The sequence below is a fragment of the Protopterus annectens genome, chromosome 8.part0 (genome assembly GCF_019279795.1).
Source record: "Protopterus annectens isolate FY-2018-M chromosome 8.part0, PAN1.0, whole genome shotgun sequence".
In the NCBI taxonomy this organism is placed as follows: Eukaryota; Metazoa; Chordata; order Ceratodontiformes; family Protopteridae; genus Protopterus; species Protopterus annectens.
This window is the reverse complement of record NC_056741.1, coordinates 1,157,563,311-1,157,580,977: the sequence shown is the minus strand read 5'-3', so window position 1 is coordinate 1,157,580,977 and position 17,667 is coordinate 1,157,563,311. Positions and strand designations below refer to the sequence as shown.

Sequence of the window (17,667 nt, the reverse complement as noted above, 5' to 3'; positions counted from 1 at the left end):
AGGAAATTAACACGTTAAAAAAGGCAGAACCTGACTTTGACAAATCAATATTGATGAGGGCCCAGGCTTAAGAGATTTCAATGTTTAGATTTATGAGCTTTGAGATAATAAATTCCATATTTTTCCTATGAGACTAGTGAGTTTAATGTATCTGCAGTGACTAGGGTTCATGGTTGGACCACTTTAGTGTAATTGTATTAGAGGGGCTGTTTTCCAGGCTTCAGGAAGGTAACAGTGGAGAAACTAAGATTAAAGAGTTTAAGTAGGGGATCAGATAGGTTATACTTTGTACCGGCAATCAGGGTCAATGGACCAGGTTTTTGCTTTTGAGGCTGTTTAAGGGAACTTGTTTCATTGTAATCATAGGGGATGGTTGTGACTGTGTAGTCTATTGAATATCTATAACCGTGGGTATAGTAACATTTGCACTAAATTTGACAGGTAGAATATTAGTTATTTCCTGCAGGTCAGAACTGGTGGGATTATTAAGGACTAGCTCTTAACATTAAGAGTTCTTAACTTTTTGACATAGTTTAAGAAAGATTTGAAATTATGTCTGGTTTCAGTGGCTATGTTAACTTCATATGCAGCTTTGAGATTCCTGAAGTTCTCTTAAACTCATCACTAGATTGATGAAGCGTGCCTTTGAGGTAGGTAGAAAGAAAACTTTAATAAGCATTAATTACTTTCTTTTGCTTGTTATATAATTTATTTATACTGGTATTCCACCCCAGGGTTTGTTTTCAAATTTCTCAGTATATTTGATGCAGATAGAGACTGCATTATTAATACAACTATTTAAGTGGTAGATGAACATAAAGGCATAAGCAGGATATTTAGCAATGGGCTCCATCAGAGAAGGATCACATTTTTGTTAAGGATTCCCCTTTTTGGCCATTATGTGAATGTCAGGATCTCCACAGTGTGCGTTTGCATTCACTCATGTTGAATTACCTTGTTTAATTGATTATGATGATGATGATATTAATCCATGATACATGGAATGAACAGGGGAGACATCCAAACTCTTCAAGCACCACACAACTTCTTTTCTTGTCTTTTGAAGATAATACTTAATTTTTACCCTGCCTTTCTTAAAAAAACAAACAAAAAACTTCTTTAACTGTGTGACGCCCCTGCACTGGCCCAGTAATCATGGAGCCTCAATCCTCACCACTAACACCAATGAGGGACATACACATTGGCAGGATGACAAGTATACACACACAGTAAAGTACAATTTTCCTTAAGAGCACACAGAGATCACAGTCAGACTGGGACTAGTTTCTTCCTCTTTCTCCAGATCAACAATAAGACTCCCCACTGGCACAGCTATAGGGTGGAAATCTCAGCCGAGTGGCCAAGCTAAGACCTCCAGCACCCTCTCTGTCCAACCAGTGCTTTGTGTTCCTGCCCAAGTAGCTGACACACACACACACACACACACACACACACACACACACACACACACACACTCTGAGATTTGATTGATATACAGACAGACAGCCACACACACACACACACACCTGGGAAAGGCTGGCAAAGGTTTACTAGCTATGCCCCCTTCTGCCCAGACTATAAGGTAGTACCAGCTGCCACCAGCCACCCTTACTTATCAGATACTTTTAAGGCCCTTACCAAAGGGTGCCCAATCTTATTGTGTAATGTTACTATTATCCAAATAGTAAGTGTGACCAAGGCCAAGGCTATTTAGGAATGGCCTATACAGTGTCAACAGATACATATGCAAGTACTCTAAGAGCTTAAATATATGTAAACAAACCAGCCACAATTAAAGGGTTTAAATATATTTAATAATAAATAATAAAAGAACAAGACAATATTCAATAACTCAGCAGAGTGACTACAGAGTTCAGAATCACAGGAAATATTTTAAAACAACATTGCAGGACATTCTCGCATAAATGCAGAAAACATCTAAACTAATCTTTATTATATTCCTATCTTTATCTAAGAGAGATTACTGGACCGTGATTACTTACAATTAGCAAGGCAAGTGATGATGAGAGGATGTTTCCAGGTCCAAAGACAAATACAAAATGCACAGTCTCTGAGATAGTTCCTAAATTGATATCAAAACATTACTGCTGGGTCAGCAGGATGACATCAGTATTTGTCACCTGCCTTCAGTTCCCAAGTTAACAGACACCAACAGAATTTTTAGCATCTCTGTGTGAGAAGTACATATCTCTCAAACATTTGTCTAGAGCTGGAAGTTGTAAAACAGTTAAACACTTTTACATTTTAAACCTAGTAATTATTTCTGTTTGAAGATAATAGAAAGAAATTCCTAGCTCTAGACATCCTGTCTCCTTGCTGCCTTGAAACTAACTTTTATAGCACATCATAAACAATTTCAACTTATTTTCTTGAAGTTTTGCAAGTTAACTCTGTATGTTCTAATTTTTACCACTAAAACACACATCTGCACAGGTATATAGTTTATATACATTTCTGCTCTTTTCCAACAGGGTACACTGTGGTTACATTCTTGAAGCTCAGTACATAGCATACAGTTCAACACACACTTCTGCACCAGTAGTTTAATATCCACCTAACATATAGTTCTCTTACATTTGTAAGACAAGCCTATGGATCATATTAATATTCACAAATGACATATGATTATTTACAACATTCCAAATAGCTAGGCTGGCAGCCTTACAAACTGTTTCACATATACCCTTTCTTGCTGAATGTGTATGTCTTCTGCTCTTTTCACTGTTGACAACTGGAAATTAGAACATTTTATTAGAACTCAAACATCAACCCTCCACAGTACTTTGCTGTCTGGCATGACCTGTACCAGATTTATTTGCTATTGAACCATTTTGATTGAAGGGAATGATCACCTGTAGTTGCTTCCTTGAGTTGTTTCTTTTTCTTCCTTGGCTCTGTGTTTTCTGTTTCTAATACATTGATAAATACTCTTTTCTTATCTAGTTTGTACTATCTGCACTTAAATGAGAAATCCCCAAAGCCTATCACCTGTCATTTGTCCTTAGTCCTATTATTATCTCTACATATCCTATATGCCAGCAACACCCCTTATATATTTAATCCAATTTTCACTGTGAGTCATCATATTAATAGACATGATTCTGTGGAATCAGAAACTTCATGTTTGTGATTTTGGCCAAGTCAACACTGTTTACTATGCATGTGTGATCAGTCCAATGGCTCATTACTAATGCATGTGGCCAGGCCAGTCTGCATGATGAACAGCTCACCATTACAGCCATAGGAGGAACCTACAGGAAGATCATATCAGACCAACCCATGGCTGGGCCAGTATAGACAGTGAGCAGCTCTTCATTGCGGCCACAGTAGGAACCCACTGGAAGGTCATATTACACTAAAACGGGGCCAAGGTAAAGTATGACCAACTGTTATAAACATTGATTATGCACAAGTGTCTAGTGCAATCATTGTGAAACCATATACACAAATGGTAATATTAAGATGCCAAATTATTGTTGTGATTTAAGGCAAAAGATATGTAGAAAAATGTCTTATAGACCAAAGTAAGGCTATAATTGCAGAGGTTGTAATAGGGCAAGTAAAACAACAGAAACTGACAGATGACTGTAAAGGGAAGCGGTGAACATAGCAGGGATTCAGAATACAGTGGAAATGGGGGGGGGGTGACACATACACACAAATATCCATTTGAACTAACATAGACAACATGAATCTCGGACAGGATATGTGAGCTGTAGTAAAGTAACATGATGTACCCAATCTATATCATTCCTGACATCATCAAATTTTTAGTTTTTCACTGTGCCTGTACTATAATATAAATGAAATGAAAACAAAATGTCAACCCTGAAGGAATTTGAAACCCAGTTCAGTCATATTCTCTTAAACGCAGCATTGACAGTTGAGGCATTGCAGAAGTCATACTGAAGGGGTCAGGGAAGCACATATTAGACAAATGTTAGTCAGGGACAGACTGGAAGCAGAAATCAAAAGGCAGGACTTAAGGGAATTGAACTCAGGACTCTATGCAATAATAATCCCCTAAATGCAACATTAACAATGTGAACTCTAGAAGTAATACTGAAGAGTTCAGTGGAACAGATATCAGGGTTATGTTACACATGGACAGATTGGAGGCAGAAATTAATATAGCATATATAACTTGTATAACTTTTATAACAAAGAAAATATAACCATGAGTGGACTGGGACACCTCACACTGTGCAATGACAGTCTACAAAGCAGGTTATTAACTAGTTAAGCAAAGGCAGCAGTCAAGATAAAGGCAAAAGATTACTCCAATTCATAATTGACAGTTGCTGCATAATAGTGCTCAGGTCATTTGTGTGGCAGATGGCAATACATTTAGCACATGACATAGCTTGGACTTCATTTGCTACACAATGGAAAGTGCCATTTCTCATTGGTTATGTATTGGCATTGGGTTTGATAGTTTGCCATCTGCAACCTGTAATGCAAAGTATGACACAAAAATATATTTTTATGAGCTCTTTTTGGGCAATTGTGTGGCATGTTTATTTATTGTTTGACCATATTAAAGGTTGGAATTGGGAGTATAGGACAGAAATGAAAAGAAAGAGCAGGCAGAGGGTAGTACAGAAGGTGAGCTAATAAGAAATAAGCAGGCTGGATGGGAAAGAAGGAACAAATGTTTTTGTAGGACAGGTGCCTATTTTCTTTTCTTAAGAAAAGGGAACACTGGGGAAGGAAGTAAGAGAAATTAGAGGAAGGTAAGATGGTTGGGGAAGGAAATACGAGTAAGGTAATATGGACAGGTTAAGAGCAGGAAAAGAGAGACAAGACTGACAGGGTGTGCTTGTTTTGTTGAGAATATATGCTCAGTACACATGCATGCTGACATTTACTTAAAGATATCTTAACTGACAGGTACAACTACAGCATACTATATGGCCTAGTAGGATAATAACAGAGTGAGGATTATTAAGGCATATGCTGGAACAAAACTGTTAATACCACTGTTTTTCATACCAACAGAGCTATGTGCAATTTCCACAGTCATCTGCAAACCCAAGTTTACAAATTGTGAGAATGAGATGATACTAGAAACCCTCCATCATCATGGGCAACAGCGTTTTGCTGTCTATTCTGCTGACTAGCTCTTTCGTGCCTGGACTGAAATTATAAGGAATGTTAATGCTGTAGGTAGTTGGGATAACAACTATGACATGGTCCACCTCATGTTGCAAATATGATCTATGCTGCCACCCACAAATCAGAAGCCATGGCACAGTAAGGAAGGGCAACATGTGATGGACTGTCAACTGAACTGCACCTTATGGAGATGGAGGTGTTCCTGGCCTCACTTAAAGGTAGTTCCACCTCCACAGACTCTCAGTGTGGTGCTGAATGTTGGGGTATAGGTAGACCAGCCCTAGAGAAATTCAAGTGCACATGCCTCAGGTAATGTAGTCCTGATGCATTGTATTAAAAGCTGCAAGTCCTCATTACTTCATAGTGCACTAAACTTCATTACATCTGTCTGACATGGTATACAGGTACATCTAGGATCCAACAAGCATGGCCATCTGCACAAGATATGGGCCAGGGCATTTTCTCATGTTTATAGTTGTAAAGGTAGCAGTTGCATGTGTAATTTGGTGCTGGGTAATACTTATATTGGATATTTTTTGCTTTGGTGTATTCACAGGTGATTCTTTATTTGGCACTAACACTATGGAACTGGCCCCTGTCTGATGTTGGAGGATCTATAGCCTCTGATAATGATGGCAGGATTGAGCTGCTGAGTCTGGGGGTACAGGGTGTGTGTTTGGCCCTTTAAGTGTGACCACTGCATCCCCTACACAAACCATGGACATAGTCTATGTTAGTGGATACCAAGGATACACAAACATCTGACAGAGAACAGGTTGATAGGGGACACAGTAGATCAGGGAAATATGCTAGTCCCCAGTAGTCAGATGTCTGAATCTGCCTCTAACACTTCTGAGCAGGGAGAAGAACATGGGAGGGGTTTGGGATTTTTAATGGTGCTCACCAGAGATATGGTTACTGCCTTTCTCTTGTGGTTGGTGAGTCAGTGGCTGCAACCAATGTATGGGCATGGCTGTCATGGAGGTAGCGGCTACTTCCAGCACAGTCATAGCGGAGATAGTAAGAGTGAGCTGAGCTCTGCATGATGACCTACAGAAGTGGATGTCCCATATGTGTGATTCCTTGAACAGACTGACTCGCACAGTGGACCATGCATTGTCTTAACTGGCTCATCTGGCAGGGTTGAGTAGCCATCCTCACTGCTGGTAATTTCCTATGTACATTGATGTTAGCTAGCATGGCTCTGGATGAGTGATATTCTGTTCCCACAGTGCTATCAGTTACAGAGCAACTATGGCTATACCTAAGAGAGGACTTACCCGTGGTATAGCTGTTGTCATGCCAGCACATCTTCTAGCAGAGTTTGTTTAAGATCAAGTAGCACATCACAATCCAGCCAAGGTCATGGTGCAGCCACTGCAACTTGTGGTACAGCTAGTTCTCATGGGCAGGGGCATGCACAGGAAGTGGAACTCTCTGTCATGCATGCCCTGGACCTGTCTGGTAGGCTAAGGTTCAGTGCTGCACCAAGTGCTGAGGCTGTGTCCTTGCTGACACATGCACACACACACACACACACACACACACACACACACACACACACACACACACACACACACACACACACACACACACACACACACACACACACATGCTCCCGGCACATCTAACACTTCTCCTGCTCCTGGTCCTTCTTGACATGACCCCCTGTACTGGTTCTCACACTTCCCATAAACTTTTTCTTTTGGCACACCTCAGCACTCACACTTCCTTCTGAAGGACATGCACTCCTGTATTCACTTGTCCATCTGTGCAGAAGATGGTAACTGTGTTACTTGGATTGCCTATGTCTGATGCACAACGTGGCCAGCCACTGCATGGGTTAGCACAGTCTGGTGTTTTTGCATGCATCGTTTGTACTGTAGTATATTTACATAACTATTGTATAATTATGTTGTAAAGCTATGTCCCATGGCATACTATGCCTGCTTTTGTCTGGCATGATCATCCCATGCTGCTGGCTCCTGCTCTGACTTCTTGTCTGTCTCTGCTTCTTCTTCCTGTTGTGCTGGAAGCTGCTGGCCCTGAAAGAAGCCACTCTGCTGTAACTGATTTGGAAGCATAATATTGTATAACACTACAAAGAAAGTCAGTATGGTGGCACACATCGTGAGGTCATAATGCAGGGCACCACCGGATAAATCCAGATAGTGGAAGTACGCTTTCTACAGCCTAAACACAAACTGTATAATGGTTCTGGTTTCTGATACTGCACCACTTTACCACTGGCCAGTTTGAATGTGTGGATTTGTGATGGATGTCATGAGCCAGGGTTACAAGAAATATCGGAATATCCAGAATCACCAATAAGATGCCCCTTTGGGAAGCCACCCCTTACAAATTATTGCTACAGGCCACATGTGTGCCATATGTGGGAGCCATGAAAACTGCCTGGGTTGCCTTACACATTGTGGACGATACCTTCTGCATAACATATCACCTGGTAGTTCATGGATTGATATCCTTTGTTGCTCATGTACCTCCTTCCCAGTTCACCAGGTGGGACTTTCATTTCAATGTAGGTATAATCTCTGGCCCACCCAGAAATTCAGAGAAATGGACTATTTCATAGAACTCCCATATGGTGCTGTCTCTTTCCCCTGAGGTATGTAAGAACCACATATGCTCCCTACATGCTGAAGAACAGCATCAAGGAACTGATGAAGTATTCTCAAGGCAGAATCCTGAAATACCCCTACTGTGTCCCCAGCAGGTCACTGAAAGGTTCTTGTAGCTAATATATGTAAAGCCAGACATACCATGGTATCCACTGGAATATGTACTCCCATGACTCCCACAAGGCTGCAGATAAAGCCGATACATTTCTACAATTGGGTGCATGATATCTGTGTTCACATGGTAGTGGTCCAATATGTTGGTGTTGTGGTGGGTATGAAATGTGAAACATGAGCAGTTGTCCCTGTGCCTCTTAAGGTGACATTGCGCACTGTGTGACAAAGCAGCTGTCGTGCGACTCTCCTGCAGCTACACATTTGCATTGGCTGCAGAACCCCCCAAGCATATTTATACGTTGTACTGAATCTGATCAGAGGCATAATGCCAAGTTCAAATCTAAACTGAGTGGAATATTAATGCCTAACATTTAGACATTTTGTAAATTGTTTCTCCATATTGTTTTGCCACATTATGATACACAGCACTTCATTATACAGTTATTAACATACAGCATGGTCAGCTACATTATTTGACCTAGGCACATCATGTAATTGTTCTTTTTTTTTTGAATCACATGCACCCTACGCATGGGCTCTTTCCATGCAAATTCTCTTAGCACAAAGAAGCAACGTTTTAAAAATCTGTTCCAATGTACAGTTTTATAAGGTGGAGTTGCACTGTGATTCTAGTGTGTGGCCCAAATGTACTGCAATTCATAAAAAGGATGCATAGGCGAGTGTAACTACATAGAAATATCTATAAAAGGCAAGTGGCATGGATATTGAATAGAGACAAAACTGTCAAGTCCCTTATAGATACTAACATATGTACCATGCAATCAACTTGTACTGATGTGTAACACTTCTATAATAAAATGGTTACATTTCCTTTACAGTTTCCTGGATAATCTTCTGTCTTGTAATTTATAGTGCCTGATTTTGAAGTCTGCTCACTGTGTGAATGCAGCAGATCTGTTTATACTTCCCTATAGTATCTGTTGTTAGGAATGCTTACTATTTACCAATGTGTCTTGGTGGTTAAACTTTATTCACTTTAGGGTGATTGCCATGCAAATGTAAATTACTTAGCACTTGCCTGCTGTATTGTACATATGTTAATCCACTGCTTGCTTCCTCTAGTCAACCAGCATAGGGTTGCATACAGAGTATCTTTCATACAGCACTAAGACTATATGTCGCTAGTGCTTCACACAAAAATATGTTAAACTGGGGTCTATATCCCTTTATCAAACCCGAATTTGTTAAAGCCACTCTTCATTGAATGGCAGATTTTAATTAGGGCAAATCAGTGTTTGGCCACCATCTGGAATTTGTCCTTTTTTCCACTGCAGTGCGATCTCGGAGTTGGTATATTTAGTTAGGGGGGTGTGGGGGGCATAGCCCCCCACCTTGGTAGTTTTTAAATTTTATGTTTTTTGTTTTTTACAGTGGCTTAATCAGCCAACTGCTGATTTGCCCTACTTAAAATCTACTGTTCGATGAAGAATGGCTTTGACAAATAGGGGTTTGATGAGCAGCCATTTGATAAAGTGATAGAGACCCATTAGACTGGGTAACCTAACCTTCACCCCCACCATCCAACTTATATAAACAGACTCCAGGTCACACAACAGTGGGGAAAGGGGAGAAAATGTTCATTTAAAAATTCATAGTGTCAATGAGTTACAGCAGCAATAACTTTGGAGTCTGTCATTAGACAGGTTTCTAATTTCCTAGCCTTATGTTGCTGAACACTAGCTATATGCGGTGGCACTGTTGAGATGGTTGTAGGAGATGTGTCAGTGGTACAGTGGCCTACTCCTTTCTCTGCAGTCTTGGCAGGGAGAAATTTGTTATTATTTCAGCCTTCCAAAAATTCAGAAAGCAGCTAAAACAAAACCTGTTTAAAGATGCTTAATGCAAATGGTCCTTGAAGAGTATGGAACTTACAGCTTTGTCTCAAAGGATATTTACCTTTCACATTTGTTAGAATGTGTTAAGCTACTTTGTTGTCCAAAGGCATGATCAACACAGTTCTCAACTAGGACTCTTCCTTCTTTTCTAGCAACTATTCCTGTTCTCGTTTGTCCCTCCATTCTGTCTAACCAGCATTGTTGTACCCCTCTCTCTTCTTCACAGCCTTCCCACTCTCTAAACTACTGTACAGTGAAGTTCAAGCTTTCTATATCTTGTGAATGCTGTATATATTATAAATTCAAAAGTGGCCTACTGATATGATGATGGAAGTATTAAAACCAGGTTACCATGTATAGGCTGCTAAATAACTTGCTTATTGTTAAACTGAAATGTAAGGGTGCAACTTGAAGATTGTTGATGTGTCATGTGCTTTTTGTTAAATTAATATGAATGGTTACTCTGTCTGTTTATAGTCCTGAGCTGAACATGAAAAAGGTCAATGGAGAACATTGCTTTATGCCAGTTAACAAAGAAAATAAATAAACCTGCTTTGCATTAACTATCGAGTTGAGGATTATTTGAATATTTTGGTAATGAGGGGAATGGGTGTACTAGTAGATCTCGGTGGTGAGAGTTCAATTGCATCACTGTACTGCAGGTGGATCAGGTGTGGTTGTATCACGCTGCTTGTGTGTACCGAATGCATCTATGAGATGTGCCATTGCATTCATTTATTAAAAGTAACCTTATGCTATGAGATGTGCCATTGCATTCATTTATAAAAAGTAACCTTATGTGCCGTTCCCTTTATCGTAAAGATGATCTTGTTGCTCAGTTATATTACACTGAGCAGCACATAGTCTTACTATGGATGTTGGGTGCATGGAAACATATATAAGTGTGAGGTTCTGCAATTTTAGCCCCACAAATCTGTGCCTGCTGCAGACACTTTTCCCTGCAATTCACATATTTGTGAATCAGGGAAGATAATTTCCATTTATACTTTGCACTTTTTGTAGCTATTCCACAGAGGTAGTCTATTTTTATGAATTGCAGAGAGCTCTGGTATATAGTTTTGACTGCACTAGCCTTATATAGTTGTGAACCATGTCTACAAATCCTAGCCTACATTTGACCTTCAGCTGTTCTATCTTCTGCATTCTGTTTGTATGCCTTCCTCCCTAGGGTGCTTGCTATTTACAGACTCACAGTTATCACTTGACCCCTTCCCCATATGATAAAGATAATTGATTGTAATGCAACAATGAAAAAATCTGTTTCTTGGATGTGGGAATTATATATACCGTAAGCCCACTTTTTTGAACACATACCTGCATTTTACGAGTTGGCATCCTACGCACCAGAAAAAGGCAGTAGTGAAATGTCAACTTGTAAGGATGCCCAGGATGATCACAGATGCCCAAATATTTCTAGATTAATGTGAGAACATTATGCACATGTTCAAAAGGAGGGGTTATTCTACCACATTTTTAGATCCAATCAAGTAGGAGGTTATAATTAAGAGTGAGTTGGGTATTACAAGCCCATTCTTTGTGGACACAGTTCCTCATTACAAGCAGATGAAGTTAATGTTGGGGAGGTGGTCATTAATACCCAAACCCATATACTTCAAGACAAAAAGGAATATAAGTCAGTTATTCCTACCTACAGTTTAGATAGTCAGGCCATTTTTAAATGTCTCAAAAAGAACTGGGTTATATTTTCTTTTGACCCAGACATGTATAATAAAATAAGGGAATAGACCCCATATTGCTTATAAAAAGGATATGTCAATCAAAAAATTATTGGAGCAGACTAGGACCTCTTTAAATAGAAAAAAGGGCATGAACAAATAAGGCAGATGTTCACAATGTGTTAGCATATTGGTCATACCTCTCAACTGCACAGAGTTTTGCAGAATGTCCAGATTTTTGCTTCATATTTTTGATCCATTTTTCTGGCAAATTAGTGGCAATTCATTAAAAATTGAAGTTAGGAAATCATGACAGTCATTTCAGTTTCAGACTTCATACCCTTCAAAAAATTAATGCTAATGCAAAACCTGTTATTCTATCAACTTTCTAAGTTTCTAAGAGCAATATTTAAAATTTTTCCCTATTTTTTGGCTTTGTCCCACTTTAATTTATGGCTTTGCCCAGATTTTTTTGCTCTAAGAGGTTGAGAGGTATGTTTTCAAGTACTATAACAACCGATGTCATACATTGTACTACCTACATACTATTTTTGTACACTTTATCTACTCCTAGGCTATGTATTTGTTGTAAGAATGACTAAAATTGTCTATAATGATATAGCTATAGAATTGTTCAGATGGGTAGCATATCTTGTAACCTAGTTTATGCTCTACTAACTTATTTTTGTATACTGTAACGTATTTGTATTGCACTGTATGTGGTGCTTTTCTCCCCAGGCCTCTGGTGAAAATAGTTTCTGTAGACCCAGTCAGATCACCTGTGGCACCCATGCACTGACCCAGCAATCAAGGAGCCTCAATCCTCACCACTAACTCCAGTGATGGGTGTCCATATTGGAAAGGATAATAAATACACACACAGTAAAGTACAATTTCCCTTAAGAGCACACAGAGATCACAGTCAGTCTGAGGCTGGTTTCTCTCTTTCTCTCCAGATCCCCAATAAGATTCCCCACTGGCACAGCTATAGGGTCCAGATCTCAGCCTAGTGGTCAAGCTAACTCCCAGCACCCTTTCTGTTCAACCAGTGCTTCATGTCCCTGCCCAAGTAGCTGATATACACACACACACACACACACACACACACACACACACACACACACACACACACACACACACACACACACTTCCTTTACACCCATGAGCAGTGTTTGGGGGTCCCTCTTCTGTGCAGGGATGCCCTGCTTGTTAGGTATAGGTCTCCCTTCTTCCCCAACTCATCTTAAGTAGCACATTGTCTGTCAGCTAACCAGATCTTCATGTCCTGACACAAAGTGCTAAGGGCTTGTTCCCTCACCAAAAGGTCTGGCAGCCATTCAAAAGTGGTGACCTGACATCCACTCACCTGCCTATGAAAATAAGTGCTCAGCTCAGCAACATATTCACACACACTTTCATCTGCCTTGTGTCTGTGCTCACAAAACTTTTTCCTATAAGTTTCAGGTGGTAGCTTAAAATATTCTAACAAGCGATTCTTAATAGCAGTACTCCTGTTGTGAACACTTATGCAACCCTTGTCTTGAATGACTGGGAGATTGAGAATATATATTCTTGTTGTGATAATTATGCTAAAAAGATACTATTTTTTAAAAGGTTTGTGGATGATGTCTTTTTTATATGGAATTGTAATGAAAATTAAATGACTACATTTATTGAACATCTAAATAGTACCACAACATTTTTAAAATTTACCATGCGTTGTTCCTCAGTAAAATTAGAATTTTTGGATGTTCTTATTAAACAGGAAGAACAAAGTTTACGCACTTTGGTTTTTAAGAAAAATGTACAGAGGAATAAGTATCTGCATAGGAAAACTATGCATCCTCCACATATCTGTAAAAGAATAGTTAGGGCTCAAGCTATGCGTGTTAGCAGACTTAATACCAATGTTATAGACTGTAGGAGACAGCTGAATGAAACTATACAAGCATTCATTGAGAGAGGTTATGAAGAGGAAATACTTATTGGAACTAAAATGATGTGCTTAGTAATAGGGACTCATAGGACAGACCCTTTTTTAATGATATGCCTTATGAATCTACTAGGGTAAAAAATATGAATCAACGGGACAAGGTTTGTTATGTTACTATAGTAGATGTACCCCTGGTATTAGAAAAGTGGTGTCTGATAACTGGACAGTTTTAAGAACATTGCCTGATCTTAACAAAATTATTAATGAAAGACCACTATTTACTTATCGAAACTGTATTAACTTAAGAAATAGGTTATGTTACAAGGATATGAAAAATAATACTGATAGGAATAAAATAATGAAACAAGGAACCTTTGTGCGGTTCAATTGTTGTTGTTCTTTTATAGAAAAAATAATATATTTATACATTCTTTAACTGGCACTACCTTTACCTTTAGATGTTATGCTACCTGTAATAGCTGCAATATTGTCTATCTTGCAACCTGCACAAAATGTGCAAGTTTCTATGTCGGTAAATCATAACGATGCTTAAAAGACAGGATCATAGAGCATAGTTCTGACATCAGCCGAGAAATTATGAGTAATTCCCTTGCAAAATATGTAGCAGAAAATGTTACACATAATTTTAAATTTAGGGTTATTGAGTCATTAGTGAAACCAATGAGAAGAGGTGATATAAACCTTAGGCTGGAGAATAAGGAACTTAGTTGGATTTTACGCTTACGAGCAGATTACATACCTGCTATAAACCAAGCTGTTTCCATTAAACCTGTGCTTAAGACGAGCTATTTTATGAAGTACATCTTATGAATTATGTAATAAGTGTTTTTCATATATTTATAAGTATATTTGGGTCTACTTTCATAGACTGAAGCGCCGCTTTACCGACACCCGGAAGACCGAGACGGAACGACCGAACAGGTAGGTTACCGAAAACGCGATATCCCGACGGCTGAGAGACCGACAACGGCAGCGTGTGAGCGCGATACGGTAAGTGTGCGAAAGTGACAGATGTAGTATTGGGGAGCGGACAGGTAAGTGTACGATACTGAGGGATTTTAGGATAGTGTGTGGAAAATGTGAGTGTGCGGTGGTGTCGGACTAAGGGTTCCGGTGAGGTAAGTGTGTGGAAGTGACGTAGAGCTGTGTAGGGTAGTGTTAAGTGTGTTAGGGTTAGAATGCGGGTGGAGTGAGTGTGCGATAGTGATGGGCTGAATGTTTTAGGGTGTGTTAAGTGAGTTAGGGTTAGGGTGCAGGTAGGGTGAGTGTGCGATAGTGACGGTGTTGGGGTTTAGGGGTGTGTTAAGTGAGTTAGGGTTAGGGTGCGGGTTGGGTAAGTGTGCGGTAGTGTCGGACGTTAGGGTTAGGGTTTAGGTTAAGGTTAGTGGATATGTTGTTGTGTGCAATGTGTATTTGGCGTTTTTTGTGTCGGTGTTTTGGTGTTCGGTATGTTGAGTTGTCGGTGTGGTGTGTTGTCGGTTGTTTGGGGTGGGGAAAATGTGTGTCGGTGATTCGTACGTTCGGTCTATGAAAGTAGACCCGTATATTTATATAGGATATCCTTTATGTCTTTGTTATGAAAGATACACTATATTTTTGTAATGTTTGAAAATTTTTACTCTGTTTTTATTGGCTGTGTAATTAACTTTTATGATTTAAAGATGTGTCAGTAGAATTGTGTTTCATCAGCACTGAAGAAGGGTACTTTGTACCTGAAAGCTTTGCATTTTTCTTGGATATTAAATTTGTTTCATGCTCCACGTTGGCATCAGTGGTTTGTTCTTGGTAAGGATAATAAATACACACACAGTAAAGTACAATTTCCCTTAAGAGTACACAGAGATTACAGTCTGGGACTGGTTTATCCCTATCTCTCCAAATCCCCAATAAGACTTCACACTGGCACAGCTATAGGGTCCAGATCTCAGCCTTGTGGTCAATCTAACCCACAGCACCCTCTCTGTCCAACCAGTGCTTCATGTCTCTGCCCAAGTAGCTGACACACACACACTTTAAGATATGAGTTATATACAAACACACACACACTCCTGGTGAAGGCTGGCACAGGTTCTCCAGCTGTGCCCCTTCCTGCCAGGCTATAAGGTAGTAATCACCGCCACCAACCACTAATATCAGCTTCTAATAAGGCCCTTATCAAAGGGTGTACAATTATTACTATGCAGTATTATTATCCAAATGGTAAGTGTGATGAACAGCAAGGCTTATTTGGAGTGACTTGAACAGTATCACTATATACATGCAATGTACTCTAGAGTTTAAATTATCTCCACATAAATCAGCCACAATTGAAAGGTTCAAAAATATTTAATAATAAATAATAAAAACGCAAAACAATACTTATTACTACACAATGCTAGTCATGAGTTCAGAAATCATAGTAAAATGCTTAAAATAATACAGTTGAATAGTTCTGACATCAATACAGAAAGCAACTAGTCTAATCTTCCTATTCTCTAGCTATATCTAAGAGCAAACATAGTTCTAAAATAAATTTACATATAGACCAAGACAGTGCTGGTGATGTTGGATGTTCTGAAGACAAATGCAAAATGCTCTGAGTCTCTCTGTCCTTAAATTGATAGCACAGTACTACTGACTCATTTCAGATGACATAATTTTTTTCTCTGGTTCCCAGGCTAACAGAAATTCAAAGTTTAGCAGCCCTTTTGATCTTGCACCTGGTCAGGAAGCTACAGCAATAAAAGACATTATATGTGCAAATTCTGGCAACTAACTCTGGTCTCAAAACAATAGCAAGAATTCCTTCATCCAGACATCCCGGCTCCAAGTTTTGAGATCAAACAATTATACAATGTTTGACTTATCAGCTTTCCTCCAGCAGAGTGCAATCTGGTTACATTTTTGAAGTTCAACATTTAACAAAGAGAACAAGCATGTGGCTTATGTTAATATTTACAAATGACAGAATTATGTACAAAATCATATCTAGCATGACTGGCAGCCTTCACAACCCTGGTAAACAAATGTCAAATAAATAAATAAATAATCTTTATTAAAACTATTCAGTTATTACTTTTATACCTCTGGTCTGAAAACAAGTGAGGAAGGCTTTTATAAACCACAAATCTGCAAGAGTGACTATGGTGTTATACTAACAGAGCCAAAGATTTCTTGTAAAACAACCACATAAGGATGTCCTTAAAACCAGGCAAATAGGGCCAATTTGTATCTAGGCAATCTCTGTCCAAATGGTTTATTATGTTTAATCACCTTATCCTAGGGAAATATGGCAAGACCTTGATTTGACAGGTTAAAGCATATTCCACCAGAGAAGCCGCTACCACTGCCAATTTGATAATAAGATTATCCTTCATTTATTCTTATTGACAATAGTTGTATGCTTTTCTGTAATGCTGGGTTTTGGAGAGTGGAAATCTACACTCTGTTAAACGACAACATTCTTCCCCTTTTCTCTTAATGCTTCAGAAAAGAACACAAGCTGGTGAGGGCTACACTGTCCTTCGCAAACAAGGTGAAAATGGAAAAGCAAATGCCCCATAGCTTCTGCATACAGTGTCCAACCAAACCTTCTCTGGCAAAACACAGAAATATGTGTAAACAGACATTACCAACCCTCACTTTATCGAGGTATCATGTGGGATACGGAAATTGTCCCAGGAAAAATAATGTTTCAGCACACTAGCTTAATCATTCTAACAGCCTTCAGTGTATGCTGTGCAATACTGAGCAGGTATCCTCAAGGTTTGGCAGCAGCAGTAATTACAACTTTTGTGGCTGCTAGGTTTCACTGTGAGTATCGCAAGTATCTAGGTCATGTGAACATACTGTAAATGACTTAACTGAATCATGTGACAACATATGATGTATCCAAGTCACTGTTATCAGTTTTTATCCCATTATGTATTATAGGTATCTCAGCTGACATTTTTTATTGCCTTGTCAAAGGATGATATGTTGTCTATGGATATGCTTGTTCTGCTGCTGTCTTTGCAGCTATACCTCAGTGTTTGCCTTGTTGATAGCATCATAACTGTAGATGGTCCCTGTAGCTCACGGCATGCAGCCATTCATCAAAAGAATTCATGAATGAATGAATAAATGAATGCAGGGCATCTGCTTTATACACTAGAAGTCTCTCCCTAAATTCAGAAGATGGCGGATTTGGGAAAGGGATAGCAGCAGCGTGCAACAAAGCATTTTCCTGTATAAGTGGGTTGGACAATGTATGGAACATTATGAATTATATACATTCTGAGCTGTCTGATGGA

The 17,667-nt window shown here is 39.2% G+C and overlaps 1 protein-coding gene across 1 annotated transcript in view; it reads left to right on the top strand.

The window, feature by feature from the left end:
- The window catches only part of MSS51 (MSS51 mitochondrial translational activator), a 674,809-nt gene that overhangs the window by 24,160 nt on the left and 632,982 nt on the right, over positions 1 to 17,667 (top strand). The gene's annotated exons all lie outside the window — the stretch shown is intronic.